The sequence below is a fragment of the Panthera tigris genome, chromosome A1 (assembly GCF_018350195.1).
Source record: "Panthera tigris isolate Pti1 chromosome A1, P.tigris_Pti1_mat1.1, whole genome shotgun sequence".
Taxonomy (NCBI): Eukaryota; Metazoa; Chordata; class Mammalia; order Carnivora; family Felidae; genus Panthera; species Panthera tigris.
This window is the reverse complement of record NC_056660.1, coordinates 23,286,790-23,314,128: the sequence shown is the minus strand read 5'-3', so window position 1 is coordinate 23,314,128 and position 27,339 is coordinate 23,286,790. Positions and strand designations below refer to the sequence as shown.

General features: G+C 36.9%; 1 long non-coding RNA gene across 1 annotated transcript in view; it reads right to left on the bottom strand.

Moving 5' to 3' along the window:
• Positions 1-12,968: 12,968 nt before the first annotated feature.
• LOC122234501 overlaps positions 12,969-27,339 on the bottom strand; it is a 109,152-nt gene continuing 94,781 nt past the window's right edge. The window contains exons 4-6 of the long non-coding RNA XR_006212271.1: positions 15,328-15,419; positions 14,189-14,446; positions 12,969-13,342 (exon numbers count right to left, since the gene is read on the bottom strand). This is a non-coding gene — a long non-coding RNA (uncharacterized LOC122234501). The remainder of the gene's footprint in view (positions 13,343-14,188; positions 14,447-15,327; positions 15,420-27,339) is intronic.

Here is a 27,339-nt window from a genome sequence, read left to right as displayed (position 1 = left end):
CTGGCCTAGGAAGAATGCCTATAAACTGTACATATAATTCAGCACATTAGTCCTAAATATTATAGGACCAATTTTCATTCATTTAATCCAACAAAGAGCCACAATGTAAATGATTCTGTTTGAGAGTTTCTTCTCTAGATAATAAATTCTTGAGGCCAAAGACATGGTATCTTTCACATTGTCTCTCTACAGCCTGGCACAGAGAGTAGGAGTTCAGGAAGTATTTGTTCTCTCAATTATGCCCGGCCACCTCATGTAGGAACTGAGAGACTCACTACCTACCTAATGTACTCTACTGCCTTCTCAGAAACCACGCTTGATCTTCCAGGCAAGCCAGAGACTCTTTTTTCTGTACCTGCTTAGGTATCCAAAAAGATTTCCTTTTACAGTAGATTATCCCCTTGCTTTCTCATCCAACCTGTTCAATTGATTTGGGCCTTTCAATGTTCTGGTAAAAGATGAAGATAGAGGACTTAATCTATCTTCTGACCTCTGGACTTGTTCCCTGAAAGTTAAGCCAAAGAAGGGATTTAGCAATCGCCGAGCATGCTCCCATCTCTGCAGAAATGTTCTGTGCTCTTCTGCTTACAGCTTCCAGAATCTTTGTGATGCTCTGGCCATTGGCCAAACTTCAGCAAAGTGTAAAGGAAAAATAATTGCATAATCTACAAATTCTTCAGGGTATGTGTAGGAAGCCTCTGCATAGTAAGCAGATGCCTAGTATCTATTAGCCAGTTACAATTTCTTGTCCTCGCTAGAATTTTTTTTTAATACATGAATTCTTTAAAGTTCTTCGCTGTCAAGCATTTAATGGAAGAGGATATATAAGTTAAAATTGAACAGGCACCATTGACAAGTTACCCTAAAGTGAGGCTTGCTTTCCAGAGTGGTTTCATTCAGATAGAGGGTTTGGCAATAGAGGGGGCACTACTCAGCTCTACCCCAACTCAGGCACACTGTGCTAATGCTGTTGCAGTGTCTCCAGGCTACAGGACCCCTGGAGCTATATACTTGCTGCAAGTACCAGAAGTTTCTCAGAACACAGAAATTTGGAACGTTGGTAGCCGAGAGTTGCTCAGGGCTCCACTGCAGGACTTGGAGAACATTTACCTTCTTTCCTTGTTCTCATTTTAGCATCCAAACCCTTCTCCTCCACCCCAAAGTACAAACTCTACACCCCAAAGGGCATTGATGAACAGCCATGCAGAAGAACCCCACACAAGCTTATAAACTAATGAGTGCAGGGGCAGGGAAAGATATTTCTTCTTCAAACAGACCCTTATATAAGAACATACGGTAGCCCCTTCCCAATCCATCTTCCCTCATGGTCAGAAAAATCATCTACAGTCATCTCTCATAGGAAGACTAGCTGTAGGCAGATTCATTATGAGGAATGATGTAAGGGGGATTGTTTTGTTCAGTTCTTAGTTGAAAAATGGGCCTTTTCTGATGTTAATCTGCTCAGTAGGGACTTCTGAAAATACAGCAAAACCTTCAAGTGACAGTTAAACTAATGTATCTTTGCTTGACTTAAGTCAAAGCACATACATTGCTGAGAGCTATAGCTCCAGTGCCGAATCTGTTTCTGGAAGCCCCTCATCAAGCAACTACAGAAAGTACCAGACATGCTTCCTTCGATGACCTCACTGGTACCCGTAGGAGAAAAAGTCTCCTGGAATAAAGACAGACACAATTTTTATATCTATACCATTGTGGAATGTTCCCAGTGAACGAGACAACTGAGTACCCTAGGCCCTTACAACTTGAGTGCTGTTGGCACAGGATGTGGACTTAAGCTCCTGACAATGTTTAAAAAGAAAAGAATAACAAAGCAGAAAAAAAAAACATTTAAAGGCTACAAGAACTCAGAAGACTCAAAATTTAGTAAGCTCAGGATAGGGAAGTGTGACATGAGATCATGCTGCAGGATAAACAACTAAGCCAAACAATCCATTAGACAGAAATTAAAAAGTGAGAAAAATCCCAGAAGTCCAAAAGAAAGATAGAATTAAATATATGTCACCAAATATTTAGGAGAAAAAGTTTATTTTTTTTCATGAAAAAATTTTGTATGTTACCCTCAAATAAACTTTATTGTATTTACAACTTATTTTCTAAATATACCAAACTTGTTATTTTTATGACCAAATGAATTGTTAACCACAATTCAGTTAGTTAGACTAGGGGTTGGCAAACTGCTCCTGAAAAGAGCTACCTAAACCTAAAAGAGTAAATATTTTAGGTTTTACGGACACACTGTCTCTATTTCAACCACACAACTCAGTTATTTTGGCACAGTAGCATCCATAGACATTTGTAAACAAATGGCATGGCTGTGTTCCGGTAAAACTTTATTTACAAAAACAGATAACAGACTGTTTGGGCCTGTGGGCTACTGTTTATGGACCCTTGAGTTAGAACAATAATTCAGACCTGTACAAATAACACCAGAAAGTATATATTTAAATTGTTTTCAGTATTCAAATATATCTAAATATCCTTACTTCCTCTTTTTTTTTCCTTTGAGTATAGGTGACACATTGTTATGTTAGTTTCAGGTGTGCAACATACTGATTCTATGAGTTCATACATTATGCTTTGCTCACCACAAGTATAGCTACTCTCTATCACCATACAATGCTGTTACAGGATCAGTGACTAAATTCATTAAGTCCTGCCTTTTATTCCCATGAATTATTCATTTCCTAACTGGAAGCCTGTGTCTCCCACTCCCCTTCACCCATTTTGCCCATCCTCTCACTCACTTTCCTATAGAAACCATCAGTATGTTATCTGTATTGTAGGTCTGATTCTGCTTTTTTTAGATCCAAATATGACTGGAGTCATAGAGTATTTGTCTTTCTCAGTCTGACTTATTTCAATTAGAATACCCTCTACGTCCATACAGTTGCTCTTAATGGCACAATCTCATCTTTTTCTATGGCTAATATTCCATTGTATATGTATACCACATTTTCTTTATCTAGTCTATCAGTGGACACTGAGGTTGCTTCCATATCTTGGCTATTGTAAATAATACTGCAGTAAGCATAGGGGTGCAGTGTCTTTGGTATCAGAGTAATGATGGTCTTGTAAAATGTATTTTGGGGATTTCCTTACTCTTATTTTTTTGGAATACTTTGAGAAGAATAAATATTAACTCTTCTTTAAAAATTTGCTACAATTGTGAATCCATCTGATCCTGAACTTTTTGGGGGGTATTTTTTGGATAACTGATTCAATACCATTACTAGTAATCAATCTATTCAAGTTTCTATTTCTTCCTCATTCATTTTAGAAGATGGTATGGTTCTAGGAATGTGTCCATTTCTTCTAGGTGGGCTAATTTGTTGGCGTGTCATTTTTCCTAGTATTCTCCTATGATCCTTTGTATTTTTGTGGTGTCAGTTGTTACTTCTCCTCTCTCATTACTGATTTTATTTATTTGGGTCCTTTCTCTTTTTTTCTTGGTGAGTCTTGCTAAGGGTTTATCTATTTTATTTATCTTCACAAAGAACCAGCTCTTGATTTCATTGATCTATTGCTTTTTTAGTCTCCAATTCATTTATTTCTTCTCTGATCTTTATTATTTTCTTCCTTCTACTTGCCTTGGGTTTTCATCTTTTTTTAGTTCCTTTAGGTATAAACTTAGATGGTTTATTTAGGCTTTTCCTTGTTTCTTAAGGTAGGCCTGTATAACCGTATGTTTCTCTCTTAGAATTGTTTTTGCTGAGTCCCAAAGATTTTGGACCACTGTGTTTTCATTTCCATTTGTTTCCATTTGGTTTTTTTGGTTTTGGGGTTTTGTTTGTTCTTATTTCTTCTTGATTGCTTCATTGCTCCATTTGTTGTTTTTTTACAATTTATTTTTTTAAGGTTTATTCATTTCTCAGAGACAGAGAGACAGAGCGTGAGCGGGGGAGGGGCAGAGAGAGAGAGGGAGACACAGAATCTGAAATAGGTTCCAGGCTCTGAGCTGGCAGCACAGAGCCCAACGCGGGGCTTGAACTCATGGACCTGATCATGACCTGAGCTGAAGTCAGACGCTTAACTGACTGAGCCACCTAGGTGCCCCTGCATTGGTCCATTTGTAGTTTAATGTCATGTTTACCCTTCATGTGTTTGCATTTTTTCCTTTTTTTTTTTTTTCCTTTTACCATCTAACTAATTTAATTCAAGTTAACATATAATATTCAAGCTAGTTAAATTAATTAACATATTTAACTTAAGGTTGGTTAAATTCAAGTTAGTTAACATATAGTGTAGTATTGGTTTCATGAGTAGAATTTAGTGATGAATCACTATCACTTACATGTAACACCCAGTGATCAACAAGTGCCCTCTTTAATGCCCATCACCCATTTAGCCCATCCCCCCACTAATTCCCCTCCAGCAACCTTGTTTGTTCTCTATATTCAAGAGTCTCTTCTTATTTGCTTCCCTCTGTTTTTATCTTATTTTTCCTTTTCTTCCCCCATGTTAGTGAAATCATAAGATATTTGTCTTTTTTCTGACTTACTTCACTTAGCATAATGCACTCTGGTGCCATCTAGTTTTTCTTGTGATTGATTTCTAATTTCATATCATTATGGTCAGAAAAGATGTATTATTTTAATCTTAAATTTCTAGAGGCTTGTTTTGTGGCTTAACATGTGATCTGCTCTGGAGAATGTCCCATATGCACTTGAAAAGAATGGGGTTCTGTTGTGTTTGGATGGAATGTTCTGAATATATATGGTATGTCCAATTAGTCTTAGGTGTCATTCAAAGACACTGTTTCCTTGTTGACTTTCTACCTGAATGATAGAAATCATCTATCCATTGATGTTAGCAGGGTATTATAGTCCCCCTCTCTTACTGTACTGTCAACAGTTTCTCTCTTCATCTCCATTAATATTTGCTTTATGTATTTAAAAGGTGCCAGTGTTGGGTGCATAGACATTTAAAATTGTTATATCCTCCTGTTGAATTGATTTCCTTTATCATTATGAAATACCCTTTTTTGTCCCTTGTTACAATCTTTGTTTTAAAGTCTATTTTTTATCTAAGTATTGCTACCCCAAATTTATTTTTGCTTCCATTTTCATGGTAAATATTTTCCATACTTTCACTTTTAGTCTGTATATGTCTTTAGGTCTGAAGTGAGTCTCCTGTAGGCAGGATATAAATGGGCCTTATATTTTTATTCATTCCACCAACCCATGTTTGTTGATTGGAGCATTTAGACCACTTACATTTAAAGTAATCATTGATAGATATGTACTTATTTGCATTTTTTTTCTGGTGGTTTTTGTAGTTCCTCTCTGTTCCTTTACTCTTCTTTGATTTGGATGAATTTCTGTAGTGTTATGTTTGGCTTTTGTTCTCTTTATTTTTTTGTATCAATTATACATTTTGCATTTTTGGATACCATGAGATTTATAGATAACATCCTAAGTAAACAGCAGTCTTTATTAAGTTGATGGTCACTGATCATTTAAGTTAAAATACATTAAAAAAACTTCCTTTTTTTAACTATCTCCTCCACATTTTATGAATATGCTGTCATACTTTATATTTTTATTCATCATTTTCTTACATTTATTTAAGGTCATTTCTTTTCCACTTATAGAAGTGAATTTAACATTTCTTTTAAGACTGGTTTAGTGGTGATTGTCTCCTTTAACTTTTGTTTGAGCAACTCTCTCTCCTTCAAATCTGAATGATAACCTTGCTTGGTATTCTTGATTGTGGGTTTTTTCTTTCAGCACTTTGAGTATATCATTCCACTGCATTGCAGCTTTCAAAGCTTCTGCTAAAAATTCAGCTAATTACCTTCTAGGTTTTGTCTTGTAGGTAACTTTTTACTTCTCTATTGCTGCTTGTAATATTCTCTCTTTAACCTTTGACATGATGTGTCATGGTATGGACCTCCTCAGGTTCATATTGTTTGGAACTCTTTGTGCTTTTTGGAACTGGACATCTATTTCCTTCTATAGGGAAGTTTTCAGCTATTATTTCTTCAAATGATTTTATTACCCCTTTCACTCTTCCTCTGAGACCCATACAAATGTCAATGTTTGATGTTGTTCAAGAGATCTATCTTCATTTTTTTATGTTTATTTTGAGTGAGAGAGAGAGTGTGTGTGTGAGCAGGGGAGGGGCAGAGAGAGAGAGAGAGGGAGACACAGAATCTGAAGCATCTCCAGGCTCTGAGCTGTCAGCACAGAGCCTGACTTGGGGCTTGAACTCACAAACCATGAGATCATGACCTGAGCTGGAGTCAGATGCTCACCTGACTGAGCCACCCAGGTGCCCCTATCTTCATTTTTAAATTCTTTTCTTTTTGCTCCTCAGCTTGTGTGCTTTCCTTTACGTTGTCTTCCAGATTGCTGATACATTCTGCATCCTCTAATCTACTGTTGGTTTCCTCTAGTAGGTTTTTCATTTCAGTATTGTATTCTTCAACTCTGATTTGATCTTTTTAGTATTTCATCCTCTTTATTGAAGGTCTCACTGAGTTCTTCTACTCTTCTTTTCAGCCCATTAAGTGTCTTTATGATCATTACTTTAAATTTTTATAAAGCATATTGCTTATCACCATTTCATTTAGTCATTTTTTGGAAGTTTTTTTCTTATTCCTGGTTTTGGAATATATATCTCTGTTGCATTTTGTCTCTTTGTGTTTTTTCTATGGATTAGGCAACAAAATAATTCTCCTAAATTTATTTTTCTTTTTTTTAAATATGAAATTTATTGTCAAATTGGCTTCCATACAACACCCAGTGCTCATCCCAAAAGATGCCCTCTTCAATGCCCATCACCTACCTCCCCTCCCTTCCACCCCCCATCAACCCTCAGTTTGTTCTCAGTTTTTAAGAGTCTCTTCTACTTTGGCTCTCTCCCACTCTAACCTCTTTTTTTTTTCCTTCCCCTCCCCCTAATTCTCCTAAATTTAAAGGAATGGTCTTGTGTTTGGCCATTCCCCATGTAGACTGTGTATGTTTAGTGACTTTTCCTTGCTGGCTGGAGTTGTGGCTGGCTGCAGTTGTGGGCTGCAGGTCTTGGAGACTTACAGATAATGGGCACCATGTCAGGACAGCTAAAGCTGAATTCAATGCAGGCTATGGTGTCCCAGGGTTCTATGTATTGAGGGCATCTTAGCAGGACAGATGAAGCTGAAATAAGTGCAAACTGGGGTGTCCCAGGGTGCTCTGTGGAGGAGGTGCCTTGACAGCGTAGCTGATGCTGAGGCAGTGTGTGGGCTGGGAGGTTCCTGAACATTCTGTGTTGAGGGTTCCCTGGCAGTATAGTTGAACCTAAAGTGGGTGCTACCTGGGGGGGACCCAGTGGTCTGCAGAGGGTGGGTATAGCTGAAGTGGGTATAAACTAGGGGTATAGATGGCTCTCCACACAGAGCGTGCCCTTAAAGGGTGACTGGAGCCAACATGGGCACAAGTCAGAAGGTCCTGGGGCACTCTGCACTCTGTACAACTAAAACTAACATGGGTACAGTCTGGTATGAACTGTGGGCTCTCAACACAAAATGTGCCCTGGCAAGAGAGCTCAAATAGTTGCTAGCCAGGTTGTTCTTGGTATCTCTCCTCTGAGGGTGACATGGAGGGACAGGTCAAGCTGTACTGGGCACAAGCCATGGTATCCTAAGGTGCTCAGTGCAGGGAGTGCCTGCTGTGGTGGCCACACAGGGCATGTCAAAGCAGGAATACTGGACCCAAAACATGTCAGGTGGGAGGTTCCAGAGTGCTGTGCATAATGGGTGCCTTAGCAAGCCATCGGAAGTCAAAGTGATGTGGGCCTGGAACGTTCCACTATGCTTTGCACCTGTGTCACCTTGGCACAAAGGCTGGGGCTGTAGTGAACACTAATTAAGGGTGCCCTGGTGTGTACCACCCTGTGGACACCTGGATAAGATGGTTGAGACTGTTATGGGTTAGGGGTCTAGGACTCACTGAGGCAGCCGTCCAGTTCAGATACCCAGCCTGTACATTAGTCTCTACTTCCAATGTGAGGGAAGGTGGGGAGCACAGACCATGTCGGTCAGCCCCTTCTACCCAGAAAGCTTTCCAGGAGCTCCTCCGCCTCTTCGGCAGTTGGGTTCTTTTATATGTTAGTTGTTCTTTTAAACCAAGACCTTTTAAAGGAAAAAAAAAAAAAGAAAGCAAAAAAAAAAAAAGTGGTTTTTTTCTGTGCCACAGAGTAACCCGGGTTGGTGTGGGTTTATAGACCCAGACAGAGCTCACTTAGGCAGCAAGCTCTTTATGGCATCTGGATCCCCCCATGTGCTTTTAGGGTGGAGGGGGAATGTAAACCCTGTTTTTCTCCAGTCCTTCTGACCCAGAGAGCGTTCCTACAGTTCCTCCAACATTTGGCAGAGTTATGGTGCTGGCTCTTTTATAAGTTAATTGCTATTTTAAACCATGGCTGTTTTTCTGTGCCCAAGGACAGAGGAATCTATTCCCTATCCCTCAGCACTACACCCCCCAGCCTCCGCATCCCATTGTGATTCACAGAGATATATGCCATCCACTTTGTGGTCCTTGAGTCAAGAGACCAAGCAAGGAAAAGAGTGAGTGATAGATAGCTAGGGGTGATAGACTGTGATTGTCATAAGGAGATAGAACTGCTGCCACACAGTAGGGACAGATATCTGACACCCAGGTGATCCACTGATGTATGTCCAAATACTCCTTGCCCAGCATTAACAGTAAATAGACTGTTACAGCAACCATGTCATGAGACAGGTATGGTCAGAGGCTCATACCTCTCAGGGATAAAGGTCTGTGTCACCCTACTGGGTAGGTCACCTAGGAGAGGTGAGGTCGTAGCCGAACAAAGGAAAGGGGAATAAGTAAGAGAGGTGGAGAGTATCAGTACAGCCTGAATCTAGCTGCAGCAGCAGGAGATTAAGTTTTTCTGAGTACCCACTCCTTCTAAGTTTTCTCAGAGAAAGAGATGTACCAGAATCATAGAGGAGCAGTTCTCAGATGGGGTGACCTTATTATATACAAAACAAGTGGATATGAGAAGCATAAGAAGGAGGCTTTAGCGGATGCTGTAGTATGCCACCCAGACTCTATCTTCAGAACCAATGTTCATGTTGCCAGCTATTAAAAGTATTGACAGCTGATGGCTCACAGCTGAGTTCAGTAATTGTTATCAATTCAAGGTAGCAAGTGGCCTTACCCAAGATTACATCCCCTCTTTAAGAGCAGTCCACATCCAATGGCTAGTTGATGTAGGGGACATAGGCCTTGTCCCCTTGCCTTATGTGAAGTCTGAATGGCCATCCTGATTCCAAAGCTCTCCATGGGGTCACTTGAGGTCTCTATTGCAGCTCAGCTGCCACTGTGCCCAATTCTGTTCCCACCCATCCCTAGTGGACCTTCCTGGGAGCACTCTTCAACAAACTTCTTACAGAAACATTTCCACTCAGAGTTCTTTCCCAGGGAATCCACCATAAGTCAGCAAATATATGTGGTGACAATTCATGTGGCACTCTGTTTTTACAGGAAATGAGGGGATAACAATTTCTACTTCATCACATTGTTGTAAGAAGTCAAGAAGCAAAATTAGTGAAAGAGCTGTGCAAACTTTAAGATGCAGTATAAGTTGAACATGGCATTATAATAATTAGTATCTGTGCCTGGGTGGCTCATTTGGTTAAGCATCTGATTCCTGATTTCGACACAGGTCATGATCTCACAGTTCATGGGATGGAGCCTTATGTCGGGCTCCACACTGGGCATGGAGCCTGCTTAAGATTCTCTCTCACCCTGTCTTAGAAAATAAAATAATAGTAATAAGTATAATTAGTACTTCTTGGTCTCAGGATGTCTTCACCAAAAAGAGATTAGTGGTCTTGCCATGCTTGTCCTCAAGAAAGAAATTTTTAACATAACATTAGGGAATACCTTGTAGCCTGACATTCTGACCTTGGCCTCTAGCTCCAGACAAACCTTTATCTCTATTTTATTGAATAAAGATACTAGTGATTGTAGACTATGACATAATGCTTTTTATGTCTGAAACATTTTATGTTAGAATTAATGAAAGAGCTACTTTAAATTTTATTAGCCATGGATTTTTGTCACGGATCACTTCTATGTCTATGTTGTATAAAGAAATTGGTTAAGGTATTTCTAAAACTTGTTGACATGTAGAATCTGACTCTTCTGAAACATGTTAGAGTCATGAATGTCCGTGGTTTTCTACACCATATCATCCAGTGATCCTCAGTCTATTGACAGCATGAACAGTGCTGCATTTTGTAAGAAAATTCACAGAGAACAAAAGACACACGGTTTCCAGTTCTGCAGAGCTAGCTTACTTTTAATTTAAAAGTTAACTTAAAAGTGTTGGGAATGATGCTAAATCTGTCTGATATGCCTCCTTTCTCACCACCTCCACAACTATTTGCTTCATGGGAGTTAAAAATCCCACTATCCCGTCTGGGATTTTCTTCCCTAAACTTGGCACCCATTCTGCAAGTTTTCAGCCTGGCACTGTTGATGTTTATGACCAGACAATGAAAACTGTCATAAGATTCCATCAATTTGAAGATGCAGCATGATGTCTAAGAAAATAAAATGTAAAATAACGTTTGCCTCAGAATCAATGTAATAGAATAATCTCCCTAAAGCTGTTTCCTTTCATCTTATGTAAAAAGATAATGGTACCTGCCTCATATGTATGTTGTAAGGGCTAAATAAGATAGAGAGGATGGTTAGCAAGTCTGGAATATAGTGAGCATTTAATAAGTGATATTTGCTATTACTGTTGTTAAAAAGTATTAGTTAACTTCAGCTGAAAGATACTTGTCCATCAGTACCATGTATTGGTAAACTGATGATGAATAGCTGAAAATTATTACCTAATGACTGATTTTTATCTCTCTTATGAGTTCTTGGGATCTGCTTTCTCTAATTTGGTTTCATCCCTAATACAACACTCTCCCCCTACCAGTCCTGAAATTCTTACCATTCTAAGGAAAACAAAATAAAGGGACTGAGTCTAGAAGACCAACACACAGAGAGGTGCCCACCAGAGCTCTCTCATTAGCTAATAAGATCAATATTCTCCTAGAGGATTAAGGGAAATTCAAAATAAGAACATGTGTTTTTCTGAGAGCTGAATTTAAATTTCTGTACCATTACACATAAAATTTTCATATCAAAGATAGAGCCTTGAAGAATGCTCAAATCATCATATTACATGACCCCATTATTGATTTAAAAAATATAGTTGTGGGGGTACCCCACAACTGACAGTGTGGCTCAGTCAATTGAGCATCTGACTCTTGATTTCGGCTCAGGTCATGATCTGATGGTTTGTGGAATCAGGTACTGTGTTGGGCTCCACACTGACAGCAGGGAGCCTGCTTGGGATTCTCTCCCTACCTCTCTGCCCTCTCTCTCTCAAAATGAATAAAAAGTATAGTTACCAAATATGTATGTGTTCCAAAGAGGAGGAGAAAAAGCTCTTGCCATCACTGTTTCAACTCTATACCTACCTCCATGACCAGTGATATTCCTATTATTTACAGAAGCCAGAAAATTGTGGGTTTTATTCTGTCTGATTATAACTCCAAAGGCTCTTTCTTCCTTAGACATTTCATATCCTTCCTGTCAAAGATTGTAAAGCTTCCAGCAATCATTTTTAAATACCTCAATTTTACAAATAATCAGGGCTACATATCAGGAAATACAAACACTAAGAAATACCATCTCTTTCCAGATTCAGAACAAAGCACATACAAAATCCAAATTTTATATTTCACAAATAGGATTTTGTAGATGGTCATACATATGAAACACTACATGGGATATCAGATTCATTTGCCATATACAGGATGACACCTGTTGTCAATTAGATGCACAAGATTTCATGTCCTAGTCATATATATGAGCTGTGATCACAAAATTCTGAGACAGATTCCATAAAACATACATGAAGATAGGAACATACGTGCACCAATATGAATATATTTACATTAGCTTGGATCCAAATTCCACGTTTGCTTATTACCAAAATGGCATAAGACATATTGTGAGAGTCGCTTCCTCTCCCTAATCCTGTCACCTATCATAGAACCATGTAACATCTTCCTATTGTCATATTCTGTTCTATTTCTGCACACAATTAAAAAGGAAGGAAGTCGGGAGTTGGAATGTGTCAGAAGTAGTTTGGTTAATACTCGATATTTACCAAATCTGTAATATTAGAGACCCTGTAAAAGGCCCAATCAGTGCCTAACTGGTACTGGAAATAGCCTACAAAGTCAGTGATACTGACTCCATGACATTCATTTTATGCTCAAAAAATGACTTTGTCTGAATAAATTCCACATGCAATGTAAGGGCCTGGCTGGTGGAGCAGGCTCAAGCTTACAGAACCAGCTCTGCAAATAGGCCTCTCAAGAAATTGGCTCACCAGTAATAGATGGCTAAAATCGGTCTGAAGGGCTGGCCCTTAAATACCCAGAGAGAGGAAATGAAACTTGAATTACCCAGTTAGTCTCAAAGAAAAAGGGGGAAAAACTGTGAATTATGATATTACTCATAGAAAAGCACATTAGTCAGGAGGGTGACCCAGAAGAGGTGCAGTCCTAAAACATGGAGAGCACAATTCGCTCTCCTTCCTGAGAAGGAAAAGGGTCATTTTAAAGGCAGATGCTGCTACTGCAGCCAGATGGAGATTAGCATGCTAGATGGAAAAGGGGGAAATCAAGCAGAGCTTTACTGGAATTTGAAATTACTTCTATTACAAAGTGCCCATTTCTCTCACTGGCCCTGACTTATACAGGTCTGATCCATTCATTTACATTCGGATTTAGAAACTTAAATTTGGATGAGGTCACCAAAAGAGAGCTATAAGGAAATGGGACCATCTTATTGCAATTCTCTAAAAATTAAGCAAAAATGATAATATTTGAAGAATGTAAACCATTTTTTCAGAGTGCTTTGGCCATAAAGGATATCATTGTGTCCCCGTGAGTTGTTGCTCAAAAGCATGTTACTCATATACTACTACCTGTAATCCTTGAAAGTGATTCTCTTTAAGACAAGCTTTATTTTAAAGAAACACTCTTCATCTCCCTGGATATCCATAAAGAAGAGTTTTATCCAAGTTTGCACTTTCCCAGCCTTATCTGTCTGTGTGAAGAGTTAATGATAGGTATTCTTTCTCGCAGTGTCTCCACAGGGCTTCATTATGTTGTTCTCAGCATCAGGGAAGTGGGGCACAGTCTGCAGTAATTAATAGTTCCACACCCAGGGCTAGATAAAGGGTCACAATTCTTGGTGGCTCCATTGTCTTGACGCTTGTTGTCTTGCATGTCCAATATCTGAACAAAGGTTTCAAATGTATTGGAAAGAAATGCAGCAGGTCCATTTTGGTTATTTTGGATAGTTGATAAAGCCCTCCCACCACCTAAGTGGAAAGTCAGGGGAGAAGCTTGACAGCTTTCAGATTCCACAGGAAGTGCTGATTCTGCATCCGTTAGTACTGCAGATGCACAGAAGGAGGAAAACCCCATCTTGCCCTGTACAACTTGGAAGGGCATTTGAAATGTCATTGGGAGAAAATGCTTAGAGAAACAAACTAACCAAAGAACACCTCTCAGAAAGCCCAGCACTCTCTACAAAGAAAGGGGCTAACAACAAGTCCTAAGGGCTCCAGAGACCTGGCAGACAACATACACAGGGGATGTGGACTGGCCATGATACAGTTAAGAGGGTTGGGGATAGTGGCAAATGGAGATCCCATGCTCTATTGAGAGGGGACCTCTATTTGGCCAAGCCAATAGTTGCCATCAATAGCGTTATGGATATTCTGCCTTTTTCAGAGATGCCAGACATGAAAAGGTGTGTGTGTGTTGACAATGAATCCAGACAATATTGCACAGGCCAAATAAAAATATCTGTGCCCCAACCTAGCCTATCAGCCTCTAGTTTGTAACCACAGGAGTTTCTAAAAAGATATGTATACAAAAGATAGATTATAGTAGGAAAGAAAAATACAAACAGTTGCTATCATAGTTAGATATGTCATCTATCTCTCCAGGCTCACGAAGATGGGCATATTTATTGAGATATTTGCTAGCTGCCATATCAGGTGAGGCTTGAAATCTTTGTGACTTAACACAATGAAATGACATAAAATAAAAACAACACAATTATTTCTTGCTCACCTTAGAGTTCAATTTGGTGTTCTGTGTGTGGGAGGGAGGGTGCTCTCTAGTAGACATCTTTTGGAAGGCCTGCTGTGTTCACCACATGATTGTCTAGGTTGCCCTGAGGAGAAGGGCTGAGAGCTTGTCTCCATTCAACCAGTCAGAAAGGGAAGAGGGATTGATCTTGAAAGGAAGTTTCTATAGGCCACTCATAGAAGTGATATACATTACTTCCATCCATTTTCCATTGGCCAGAATTAAGTCCCACGACTCCACCTAAATGCAAGTATAATGGTTAGATCTCAAAAAATAAAGAGGAAACTGGTTTGAAGAATATATATCTGCCACTACTAGTAGCAGACTGGGTTTTCTCTCTCTCTCATCCCTATTTGTTGCTGTGAACCTTCGCTCAGAATATTACCCACTTCTGGGAGTTTTATCTTTCCATAATTGCAAATAATTATCTAAATTATCGAAGTCTATTGTGCTCTGACATCCCTTCCTTCACATTCATGATTATGATTTAAAACTTCCTAAGAATATTCAGGCTTCCTTTGCTCCAAACCATGGCATTCTGACTCCATCAACTTTTCCAGTCCTGGGACATGTGTAACAAGCAGATGGTACCTCATGGTCACCCTAGCACAATGTCAATTCAGGTGTTCTGGGCTTACTCATGAATACCTCATTAACCTGAGGCTGATTTTTCACTACAGCTGGAAGCCTTAGAGGTAGAAGCTTTAGGCAATTCATCCCATGGCATTGTCTTCTGCTCTGTGGTCCTCCACTTTATCCACACAGAGTGACAGCAATTACCTTCCAGAGTTGATACTATAGGAATCTGCCTAGAACCATGGCTGCTTAAGACTGAGGCACCCTGAACGCCCCATTGCTAGGACTGTTGGGCTCATAGCTGCTCCTTTCTCCAGCAATCACCCTCAACAAAGGAAGGTACCTCACCCCAAATTAAACCCCCTCTCTGTATGCATAAATGACTGATTATGCAATATGCAGAGTGCAAGGGCCCAGCCCCTTTGCCTCAATCTGGGAGGCTCTAGCAGGAAAACTATCCCAGCTCTACAGCCTCCCCACAGGCTCAGACAAGGACTTCCAGGCAACTTCATTACAGCCCAATTTCTCCTGCTGCCCAATCCTACCTCCATTACCCCCTCACAGCAGTGTTTCTGAAAGCACTTTTCAGCAAACCTCCTGCAATCCAATCTCAGAGTTCTTTACCAGGGAACCTGACCTAAGGCAAAAGATGATACGAAATGAGGATTCAGCATGAATGTGACAATACCTTACCTTGACAATATTTGATTCCTCTTGTCATTTGGTTCAATTCATATAAATATGAATCAATGGGTAAATGTGTGTGTGTACAATGTACTGATTATTTCGTATAGCAAGGCACCATTCTAAATGCTTTTCTTATACTAACTCCTTTAATATTCAAAACAACACTATGAATGTGGTGCTATTATTATCCCTATTTCTGAATAAGGAAACTGAGTTAATTACCCATATCATGAAGCAATAATTGAAAGAGCCAGGATTTAAACCTGACCCAAAAGACTCACACAAGCATGTAAAAACACTGCGGGGCCAGAATAAGGGCCAAGTGAGTGTGCTGCTTTGTGGGGCAGCATCACAGCTTCTGGGTGATTAAAAGTTCTGTACATGTCTTTATTTCTGCTTTGTCCTCTAGATTCCCAAAGGAGTCCTGATGCGGACAGGCAAAGCTTTCCATTAATGTAAAATTATGCATTTCACTTCTGAAGCCAGTACCACTAATCCTATCTCCCTTGCTGACATTTGGTTTATGAATTGTTATGCTGGGTGATGCTTGCTCCTGGGACATAAGAAAAAGTCTCTGGGGGCTTCTAGGAAAGCATTTGTTGATAATAAAAAGACATAAATGAAGAAAAGGAGTCTTTTCATCTGGATGTTGTTTTGTGATATGATATGGCAACCAGAACAATAAGGAGCCACCTGCGATCATAAGGGATGACAGCTTCAGTATAAAACCCAACAGGCTAAAGGGAGCAGAGAGTCAAGGTAGAAAGAATGTCGGCCTCTGGCATCTTGTTTAGATGGTAACTTAACTGATTACAGATTCATCATTACCTGAAGACTTAATCTTATGTGAAATAATAAAGTTATGTATTGTTTTAGTCAGAATCCATGTTGGAGATGGAAGGGTTGCTGTAGCCAAAAACATTCTAACTGTAGAAACCCTGTAAGGCTTAAATAAGAATATTTGAGGATTAATAAAATGAACAAATATCAAAAATATACAGTAATAAATACATGACACTAAATGAGTTGGGAATGAAAATAGAAAAAGGTCAAATATCACAGTACTAAAGAATGCAATGAATTTTGCAAATCTTTATAGAATATTGAAACTGCCCCATCACAAAATTAAATTGCATAGTAGAAAGTAATTTATTTCCAAGATCCTTTTGTCATTTGCATATCTTTATAATCTTGATCCTTCAAGAAATATCCTGCTTAAATTTACAGAACATGTTTTGTGTACCAATAGTTTTATATTTATTGTCTCACTTGGTATTGTTTGCCCCACTTTTTAAAAGAGATCACTGTGGCTTAGAGAGGCCATAGTTGGGTGGATAGACTCTTCAATTTACTGGTAACAGAGACCCAACTTGAACACAAGAAGACTGACTTCAAATAGATTCCCTTATCTCAAAGAAAGAAATTGTCCTGCACAGGAGATGTGAATACAAAGTACTCATACTATCCAATGCAATTATAAATAAAGATTACCAAAGGAAACTTTAGAAGTAGTGGAGAGGGAATAATCACCCTGGATCTTAACATCTATTCATTAAGTTGGGTATAAATGATCTGCATGCACCAAGGTGAAAGTTCCAGTACTGAGGAGGCTTGCTCCCATAATGCTCTATATGGTCATAGCGCCAGTGGTCAGGGAACATCTATGTGACTACGTAACATTGGAAGATTGGGGTCACAGAAATGGCCTTGTTAGAAAGCAAGAGACTCTGAGTTCAGATGGGCATGCTCTCCTGTTATGGTAACTCAACCCTTCTAAGCCAGCTTTCAGCTATGCAGTTAAAATGGGGGATAAATGCATATCCAGAGCCATCCAGGTTTAATGTCTTGGCAGAAATGTGGGTGGGTATTGAGAATAAACTAAGAGCGGGTCTTTAGTCTATCCATCATCTCTTGTTACTCTCTCTGGGCCTAGTTTATAACAAATGTGTACCTTTTACATCTCCATCCACAACGGCAAAAAACATGGCTGCCTACAGCTCCTGAGTATACATGTTATGGTCCAGCCATCTGGAGAAAGACTAAACCTACTGCAAATATCTGAAAGAAGACAAACAAATTTATGGGCCAGGATAGCATTTATTGATCCTGTGAACTATGGTAAGGAAATTGGGTCATATCAAATGTATATGGGGCATCTGTTACAATCTTGTGAATAGGTGCTAGACAAATAATCCAATATGCTTCTACTACAGAGAGACTGAATAATTTGCCAGTGGTAAATGTTAGAACCCAGGTTTGAAATTCAGTCTTATAACTCAAAGCTCTGTGATATTCACTAGTGTTAAAAGATGAATGAACTGAACTTGGAAACAGCCCACCAAATTATTCATATGCCCTTCTGGGTGTTTATAAATCCTCAGAAATATTTGCCTTTTAAAGTTTTTTAGTCAAGACGTTATCTATACTTGCTGCAAAAACTAAAACTTTCAAAGTGCTGAAAGGAAAAAACCTACAACAAGAATACTCCACACAGCAAGATTATCATTCAGATTTGAAAGAGATAAAAAATGTTTCCAAAAAATAAAGAAGTTATCATCACTAAAAGAAATTCCTTTAACATTTCTTGTAAGTCAATTTAAGTGGAAAATAGACATAATTAGACATAAGAAATCTATGAATAAAAATATATAAAATGACAACGTATACATAAAATGTGAAGAAGGGAGTAAAAAGGGAAGAAAAAGGGAAAAAGAAGATTATTTTCCCTTTTCCAGTTTTCTTTTTATAAGAATGTATTTGAACTTAAAATACCATAAATTAATATGGAAATTTTTTTACTTAAGATGTTATTTATGAATGTCTTGGTAACCACAAATCAAAAACCTGAGATAAACACACACAAAAATTAAAAAACCCAAACAAAACACAATAGATACTCATCAATCACAAAGAGAACAAGAGAAGTAACAAAGAAGAACTACAAAAGCAACCAGAAAACAAATTTTAAAAACGGCAATAAGTGTGTACCTATAAATAATTACTTTAAATGGCCTGAATGTTCCAATCAAAAGACAGAATGGCAGAATAGATAACATCCATATATATGGTACCTACAGGATATTCACCACAGATCTAAAGACTTAAGACCTAAAGACACATACACACACATTTACATGCATGCGCACACGCACACACAAAGGATGTGTTTCCTGAAATCCATTGAATTCTGCTTAATACATCAACTAAACCTGAATGCACAATAGTTGTCCAGCTAATGAGTTTTCTGGTGAATCACAAAGAGTTTCAAGCAGGCTCATGTTCCTTTCTAACTACCAGTCTTGGATTCGTAAAATGAAGGAATTACTCTTTCTTATTCCTTAGTTCCTTGCCATTCAGAGTTCTGTACATTGTTATAGATTAGAGCTTCATACCTTAGATTTGAAAAGTATTTTTATACACTACCTCTTTAATATAGAAGGCAGAGATGATCATCCTAAGAAATGAGTTACTGGTATTTTTCTGCAAAACTGTTACATGTTGGAACAATCTGTTACACCTCTATTTATAGAAATAAACTTTGCAGATAAAGCAAAAAAGGAAAAAGAAAAAAAAGTGAACAGATGAAGAAACAATGACCATGCAAATGGAAGCAAAAAATAAACTGGTATAGCAATACTTAGACAAAAGAGACTTTAAAACAAAGACTGTATATAATAAGAGACAAGGAAGAGCATTACATAATAATACAGGGACCAATCCAACAAAAAGATATAACAATCATAAATGTCTATGCACCCAACATTAGAGCAACTAAACATATAAAGCAAATACTAATTGACATAAAGAGAGAAATTGATGGAAATATAATAGAAGGAGACTTTAACAATCAACTTATATCAATGGAGAGATCATCCAGACAGAAAACCAATAAGAAAACAATGTCTTTGGCACATTGGAACAGATGGACATAACCAATATACATAGAGCATTGTACTTCAAAAACAATAAAATACACACTTTTTTCCAGTGTACATTTAACATTTTCCAGGATAGATCACATATCAGGCCATAAAACAAGCCTCATAAATTTAAGAGTATTGAAATCAGACCATGCATTTTTTGTACCACAAAAATGGAAAAAGGAAAATGACAAATACATGAGACATAAATAACATAATCCTAAACAACCAATGGAGTCAATGAAGCAATCAAAGAATAAATTTAAAAAAAAATGGAGGCAAATGAAAACTAAAGGGCAACAGCCCCAAATCTCTAGAACATGGCAAAAGCATTTCTAAGAAAGAATATAGCAACACAAGCCAAACTCAAGAAATGAAACTTGAACAAAGCCCAAGAAGAGTAGAAGGAAGGAAATGATAAATTATGTAGAAATTTTAAAAACAAATATAAAAAAATTAATGAAACCAAGAGCTGGTTCTTTAAAAAGATTTTTAAAAATTCTTACCCAGACTCATTGAGAAAAAAAGGACCCAAATAAATAAAATCAGAAATGAGTGAGAAATAATAACTGATACCATAAAAATACAAAGGATTATAAAATAACATTATGAAAAATTATATGCTCACAAACTGAACAAAATAGAAGAAATGGATAAATTCCTAGAAGCCTACAGTTTTACAAAACTGAACCAGGAAGAAATAGAAAACCCGAAAAGACTGATTACAAGTAAGAAAATTTAATTGGCAATCAAAAACTAACAAAAAAAAAAAAAAATCCAGGACCAGATGGAGTCACAGGTGAATTCTACCAGACATTTAAAGAACAGTTAATACCTATTCTCCTCAAACTATGACAAATAAGAAAACTTCCAAATACATTATATGAGGCAAGCTTACTCTGATACCAAAATCAAAGACACCACACATACATACACACACACAAACTACAGACCAATATTCCAGATAAACATAGTGCAAAAAAACTCAAGAAAATATTATCAAACCACATAAAACATTACATTAAAAAGATCATTCATCACAATCAAGTGGCATTTATTCCTGGGGTGCAAGGATGGTTCAATATGCCCATGTCAAACAACATCATACACCACATCAACAAAATGAAAGATAAAAATCATATGTATCTTAACACTTGCAAAAAAGCATTTGACAAGATTCAACATCCATTCATAATAAAACCTCTCAACAAAATGAGGTTAAAGGGAACATATCTTCATAATAAAGGCTATATATGAAAAAAAGAAAACAGCAAACATCATACTTAATGGTAAAAAACCAAGAACTTTCCCTCTAAGGTCCAGAATGTGACAAATATGTCCACTCTCACCACTTTTATTCAACGTAGTATTGGAAGTCCTAGACACAGAAGAAAAAGCAACACAAGACATCCACATCAGTAAAAAAGAAGATACACTGTCACTATTTGCAGCTGACATGGTATTATACATAGAAAATCCTGAAGACTTTGCCAAAAAAATACTAAAAGAATTCAGAGGATGCATAATTCATACACAGAAATTGGTAGCATTTCTATACACTAATAATGAAGTTGAGAAAGAGAAAGACAATACCATTTACAATTGCACCAAAAACAATAAAATACCTAGGAATAAAAATGAGAGGGGTAAGATCTGTACTTTAAAAACCATAAAACACTGATGAAAGAAATTGAAGATGACGCAAACAAATGGAAAGATATTCCATGTTCATGGATTAGAAGAATTAATATTGTGAAAATGTCCATATTATCCAAAGCAATCTACAGATTCAACGCAATCACTATCAAAATACCAACAGCATGTTTTATAACACTAAAACAAATCACACTAAAATTTGTATGGAACAGAAGCCACAAAATAGCCAAAGCAATCCTGAGAAAGGAGACTAAATCTGGATCTATCACAATTCCAGATTTCAAAATACACTACAAAGCTACTGTAATCAAAAAATATGATACTGGCACAAAAACAGACACATCAATGGAATAGAATGGAGACCCTAGAAATGAACCCACATTTATATGGTCAATATATGACAAAGGAAGCAAGAATATATAATGGCTGAATAATATTCCATTAGGGATAAACACCTCTTTTTTTTAACCAATTAACCCACCAAAGGACACATAGGTTGCTTCCTTAATTTGGCTATTATAAATAAGGCTGTAATAAACAGAAGTCTGCATATATCTTTTCCAATTTATTTGCTGTTGGTAAATTCCCAATAGTGAAATTACTGGATCATATGTTAATTCTAGTTTTAATTTTTTGAGGACATCCATTATGTATTCCACAGTGGCTGTATCAATTTGCATCCCCATCAGCAATTCTCGAAGGCTCCCTTTTCTCTACCACCCCCCGCCCCACCAGTGTTTGTTGTTTCTTTTTTTTTTGATGATAGTTATTTTGACAGATGTGAGATGATAGCTCCTTGTGGTTTTTATGTGCATTCCCTTGATGATTAATGATGAGCATCTTTTCAAGTGTTTGTTGGTCATCGGTATGGTTTTGGAAAAATGGCTATTCAGGTCCTCTGCCCAATTTTTTTATCTTATTTCCTTTGTTGGTGTTGAGTCCTGTAAGTTCTTCATGTATTTTGGGTATTAACTCCTTATTGTATATATCATTTGTAAATATCTTCTCCCATCCAATAGTTGGCCTTTTCATTTGTTGATGGTTTCCTTTGATGTGTAAAACCTTTTTATTTTGGTACAGTCCCACTACATTATTTTTCCTTTTGTTTCTCTTGTCTAAGACATATCTAGAAAAATGTGGATCCAAAATCAACACGCAAAAAACAAGTAATCCAGTGAAGAAATGGGCAAAAGGCATGAATAGACACTTCTCCAAAGTAGACATCCAGATGGCCAACCGACACATGAAAAAATGCTCAACATCACTCATCATCAGGGAAATACAAATCAAAACCACAATGAGATCCCACCTCACACCTGTCAGAATGGCTAACATTAACAACTCAGTAACAAGAGATGTTGGCGAGGATGTGGAGAAAGAGGAATCCTCTTGCACTGCTGGTGGGAATGCAAACTGGCACAGCCATTCTGGAAAACAGTATGGAGATTCCTCAAAAAATTAAAAATACAGTTACCCTATGACACAGCAATTGCACTGCTAGGTGTTTTTCCGAAAGATACCAAAATGCTGATTTGAAGGGGCACATGCACCCCCATGTTTTTAGCAGTAATATCAACAATAGACAAATTATGGAAAGAGCCCAAGTGTCCATCGACTGACAAATGGATAAAGAAGATGTGGTATAGATGTACAATGGAATACTTGGTAATGAAAAAGAATGAAGTCTTGCCATTTGCAACAACGTGGATAAAATTAGAGTGTATTATGCTAAGCAAAATAAGTAAGAGAAAGATAAATATCATGATTTCACTCGTATGTGGAATTTGAGAAACGCAACAGATGTACATAGGAGAAGGGAAGCAAAAATAAGATAACAGAGAGGGAGGAAAACCAGAAGACACTCTGAGGGTTGTTGGAGGGGAGGTGCGTGGGGAATGGAACAAATGGGTGATGGGCATTAAGAAGGGCACTTGTTGGTATGAGCACTGGATTGTATATGTAAGTGATGAATCACTAATTTCTACTCCTGAAACCATTATTACACTATATTTTAACTAACTTGGATTTAAATAAAATTTTTAAAAAAGCAGAAAGAAAATTGTGGGTAGGCCAATGTAAAAAAAAAATACAGCCTAGGCTTTATTCTAGGAGTTTTATGGTTTCAGGTATCCCATTTAGGTCTTTAATCCATTTTGTTTATTTTTTTATATGGTGTTAGAAAGTAGTCCAGTGTTCCCAGAACTGATTTATTGAAGAGACTGTCTTTTCCCCATTGTATATTCTTGGCACTTTTTTTGATGAATTAATTGACTGTATAACCATAGCTTTACTTATGAGCTCTATTCCATTCAATTGACCTATGTGTCTGTTTTTTTCCTAGTACCATACTATCTTAATTATTACAGCTTTGTATTGTATCTTGACATCTAGGATTGATTCCTCAAACCATGATTGCTTTGGCTACTGGGGATGCTATTTTTTCCAAAAAATTTTTAGATTATTTGTTCCAGTCTTGTGAAAAATGTTGTGGGTAATTTGATAATGATCTCACTGAATCTGTAGAAGGCTTTGGGTGGTAGGGACATTTTAACAATATTAACCCTTCCAATCCACGAACATCTATTTCCTTTCCAGTTGTTTTGTCATCTCCAATGAGTTTCAATGATGTTTTATACTTTTCAAAGTACAGGTCTTTCACCTCCTTGGTCTTATTCTTGGTATTTTATTCTTCTTGGTACAATTTAAAATGGAATTATTTTTTAATTTCTCTATTATTTCATTATTAGTATGTCGAAATACAAGAGTTTTCTGTATATTAATTTTGTATACTGCAACGTTACTAAATTCATTTATCACTTCTATTAGTTTTTTGGTGGTCTTAAAGGTTTTCTATATATAATAGCATGTCATCTGATAATAGTGACAGTTTTAATTCTTTCATAGCATTTTGGATACCTTTTGTTTTTCTTGTCTAATTGTTGCAGCCAAGACTTCCAGTACTATGTTGAATAAAAGTGGTGAGAGTGGACATCCTTATCTTATTCTTATTTTAATATTTATTTTGAGAGAGAGAGAGAGAGAAAGCATGAGCAGGGGAGACAGAGAAGCCCCAGCAGGTTCCACACTGTCAGTGCAGAGCCCGACTTGGGGCTCCGTCCCACAAACCATGAAACCAAGAGTCAGACACTTACCCAACTGAGCCACCCAGGCACCTCATTTTATTCTTTACCTGAGAAGAAAAGCTGTCAGTTTTTCACCATTGACTATGATTTTAGCTGTGGGTTTTTCATATACTGCCTTTATTATGTTGAGGTATGTTCTATGTACAACTAATTGTTGAGAACTTTTATCATAAATGAATGTTATCATAAATGATTTTCCTGCATCTGTTGAAAGAATTATATGATTTTTATCCTTAAGTTTATTAATGTGATATATTAATTGATTTGACAATATTCAACCAGTATTTCATCTCTGGAATTAATCTCACTTGATTGTATGAATAATTTCTTTAAAATATTATATGAGGTTTATTAATATTTTGTTGAAAATTTTTGCATCTATGTTCATCACAAATATTGTTTTATAATTTTTGTACTGTCTTTGGTTTGGTATCGGGTTAATGCTGCCCTCATAGAATGAATTTAGAAGCTTTACTTCCTCTTCTATTTTTTGTAATAGTTTGAGGAGAATAATTATTAACTCTACTTTAAATGTTTGCGGGTATTCATCTCTGAAGCAACCTAGCCCTGGACTTTTGTTTGTTGGGACAAATTAAATTGAATTGAATTGAATTAGTATTTATTAGCCTGTTCAAATTTTCTGTTTCTTCACGATTCAGTTTTAAAAGGTTATAGTTCTAGGAATTTGTCCATTTCTTCTTGAATGTCCAATTTGTTGGCATATAACTTTTTAATAATATTCCTATAATCCTCTGTATTTTTATGGTACTATCTGTTGTTTCTCATACTTCATTATGATTTTGAGTACTCTTTTTTTTCTTAATGAGTGTGGATAAAGATTTATCAATTTTATCTTTTCAAAGAACTAGCTCCTGGTTTCATTGATCTATTGGGATTTTTTTGGTTTGTTTGTTTTTTTGTTTAGTCTCTGTTTTATTTCTGCCCTTATCTTTATTATTTTCTTTTATCTATTAGCCCTGGGCTTTGTTCTTTTTCTAACTCCTTCAGTTGTAAGGCTTTGTTGTTTATTTGAGATTTTTCTTATTTCTTGAAGTAGGTCTGTACTATTATAAACTTTCCTTTTAGACCTATTTTTCTGAATTCCAAAGAGTTTGGACCATTCCGTTTACATTTTCATTTATCTCCAAGTATTTTTTGATTTCTTCAATTTCTTGGTTTATCCATTCATTATTTAGTAACATATTATTTAGCCTCCATGTATTTGTGTTCTTCCCCAGATTGTTTTTCTTGTAATGAGTTTCATGTGCCTACTGGCCATCTGGATGTCTTCTTTAGAGAAGTGTCTATTCATGTTTTCTGACCATTTCTTCAACTGATGAGTGGATAAAGAAATTGTGGTTTATATACACAATGGAATACTACATGGCAATGAGAAAGAATGAAATATGGCCTTTTGTAGCAATGTGGATGGAACTGGAGAGTATGATGCTAAGTGAAATAAGTCATACAGAGAAAGACAGATACCATATGTTTTCACTCTTATGTGGATCCTGAGAAGCTTAACAGAAGACCATGGGGGAGGGGAAGGAAAGAAAAAAAAAATTAGGGAGGGAGCCAAACCATAAGAAACTCTTAAAAACTGAGAACAAACTGAGGGTTGATGGGGTGTGGGAGGGAGGAGAGGGTTGGTGATGGGTATTGAGGAGGGCACCTGTTGGGATAAGCACTGGGTGTTGTATGGAAACCAATTTGACAATAAAGTTCATATTTAGAAAGAAAAAGAAAGAAAGAAAGAAAAAGAAAGAAAGAAAGAAAGAAGAAAGAAAGAAAAAAAAATTAAAATTTTTTTAAAAATTAGTTTCATACTTTTGTAGTCACAGAAAATGCTTGATAAGAAATTTAAGACTGAAATCATAAGGCTTCTGTTGTGGCCTAAAATGCAATCTATCCTAGAGAATGTTCCATATGCACTTGAAAAGAATGTGTATTCTGTTTTGGCTGGAATGTTCTGCATATGTCTGTTGGGTCCATCTGGTCCAATGTGTCATTCAAAGCCACTGTTTCCTTATTGATTTTCTGCCTGGATAATCAACCCATTGATGTAAGTTGGGTCTTTCAGTTTCCTGCTATTATTGTATTGCTGTCTATTTCTCCCTTTTGGTCCATTAATAATCACTTTATATATTTAGGTGATTCCATGTTGGGTGCATAGGTATTTATAGTTGTTACTTGCTCTTGTTCAATTGTTCCCTTTATCATTATGTAGTGCCCTTATTTTTTATCTCTTTCTACAGTCTTTGTTTTAAGGTCTATTTTGTCTGGTATAAGTATTGTCATCACAGCTTTTTGTTCTTTTTGGTCTCCATTTGCATGGTATATGTATTTTCCTCTCTTCACTTTCAGTAAACATGTGTTTTAGGACTACAGTGAGTCTCCTGTAGGTAGCTTATAGATGGGTCTTATTTTTTATCCATTCATTAACCTTATGTATTTTGATTGGAGCATTTAGTTCATTTACATTTAAACGGTGATTAATAGGTACGTATTTATTGCCATTTTGTTACTTGTTTTCTGGTTGTTGTAGTTCTTCTCTGTTTCTTTCTTGTTCTCTTGCTCTCTTCCTTTGTGGTTTGATGACTTTCTTTAGTGTTGTGCTTGGATCCCTTTCTCTTTATTTTTTTGTATCTGTTATAGGTTTTTGATGTGTGGTTACAATTAAGTTGATATATAACAGTTTATGTGTAGCAGTCTATATTAAGTTGATGGTCAGTTAACTTTAAACACATTCTAAAAGCATGAAATTTTTTATCTCCCCAAGTACCATTTTATGTATATGAAGTCATACTTTATACCTTTTGTGTATCCCTTGACTATTTTTTGTAGATATAATTTATTTAACTGCTTTTGTGCTTTCACTGCTTTTTGTGTTTTATAAGTGATTAATTTACCATTTTTATTATATATTTACCTGTGAAATTTTTCCTTTTAATAATTTTCTTACCTTTAGTTTTAGACTTTTCTTTCCACTCTAAGAATTCCCTTTAATACTCTAACAAGGCTGCCTTAGAATGGTGATGCACTCCCTTAGCTTTTTTTTGTCTGGGAAACTCTCCTTCTATTGTGAATGATAACCTTGCTGAGAAGAGCATTCTTAGTTGCAGGGTTTTTCTTTTCAGCACTTTGAATACAT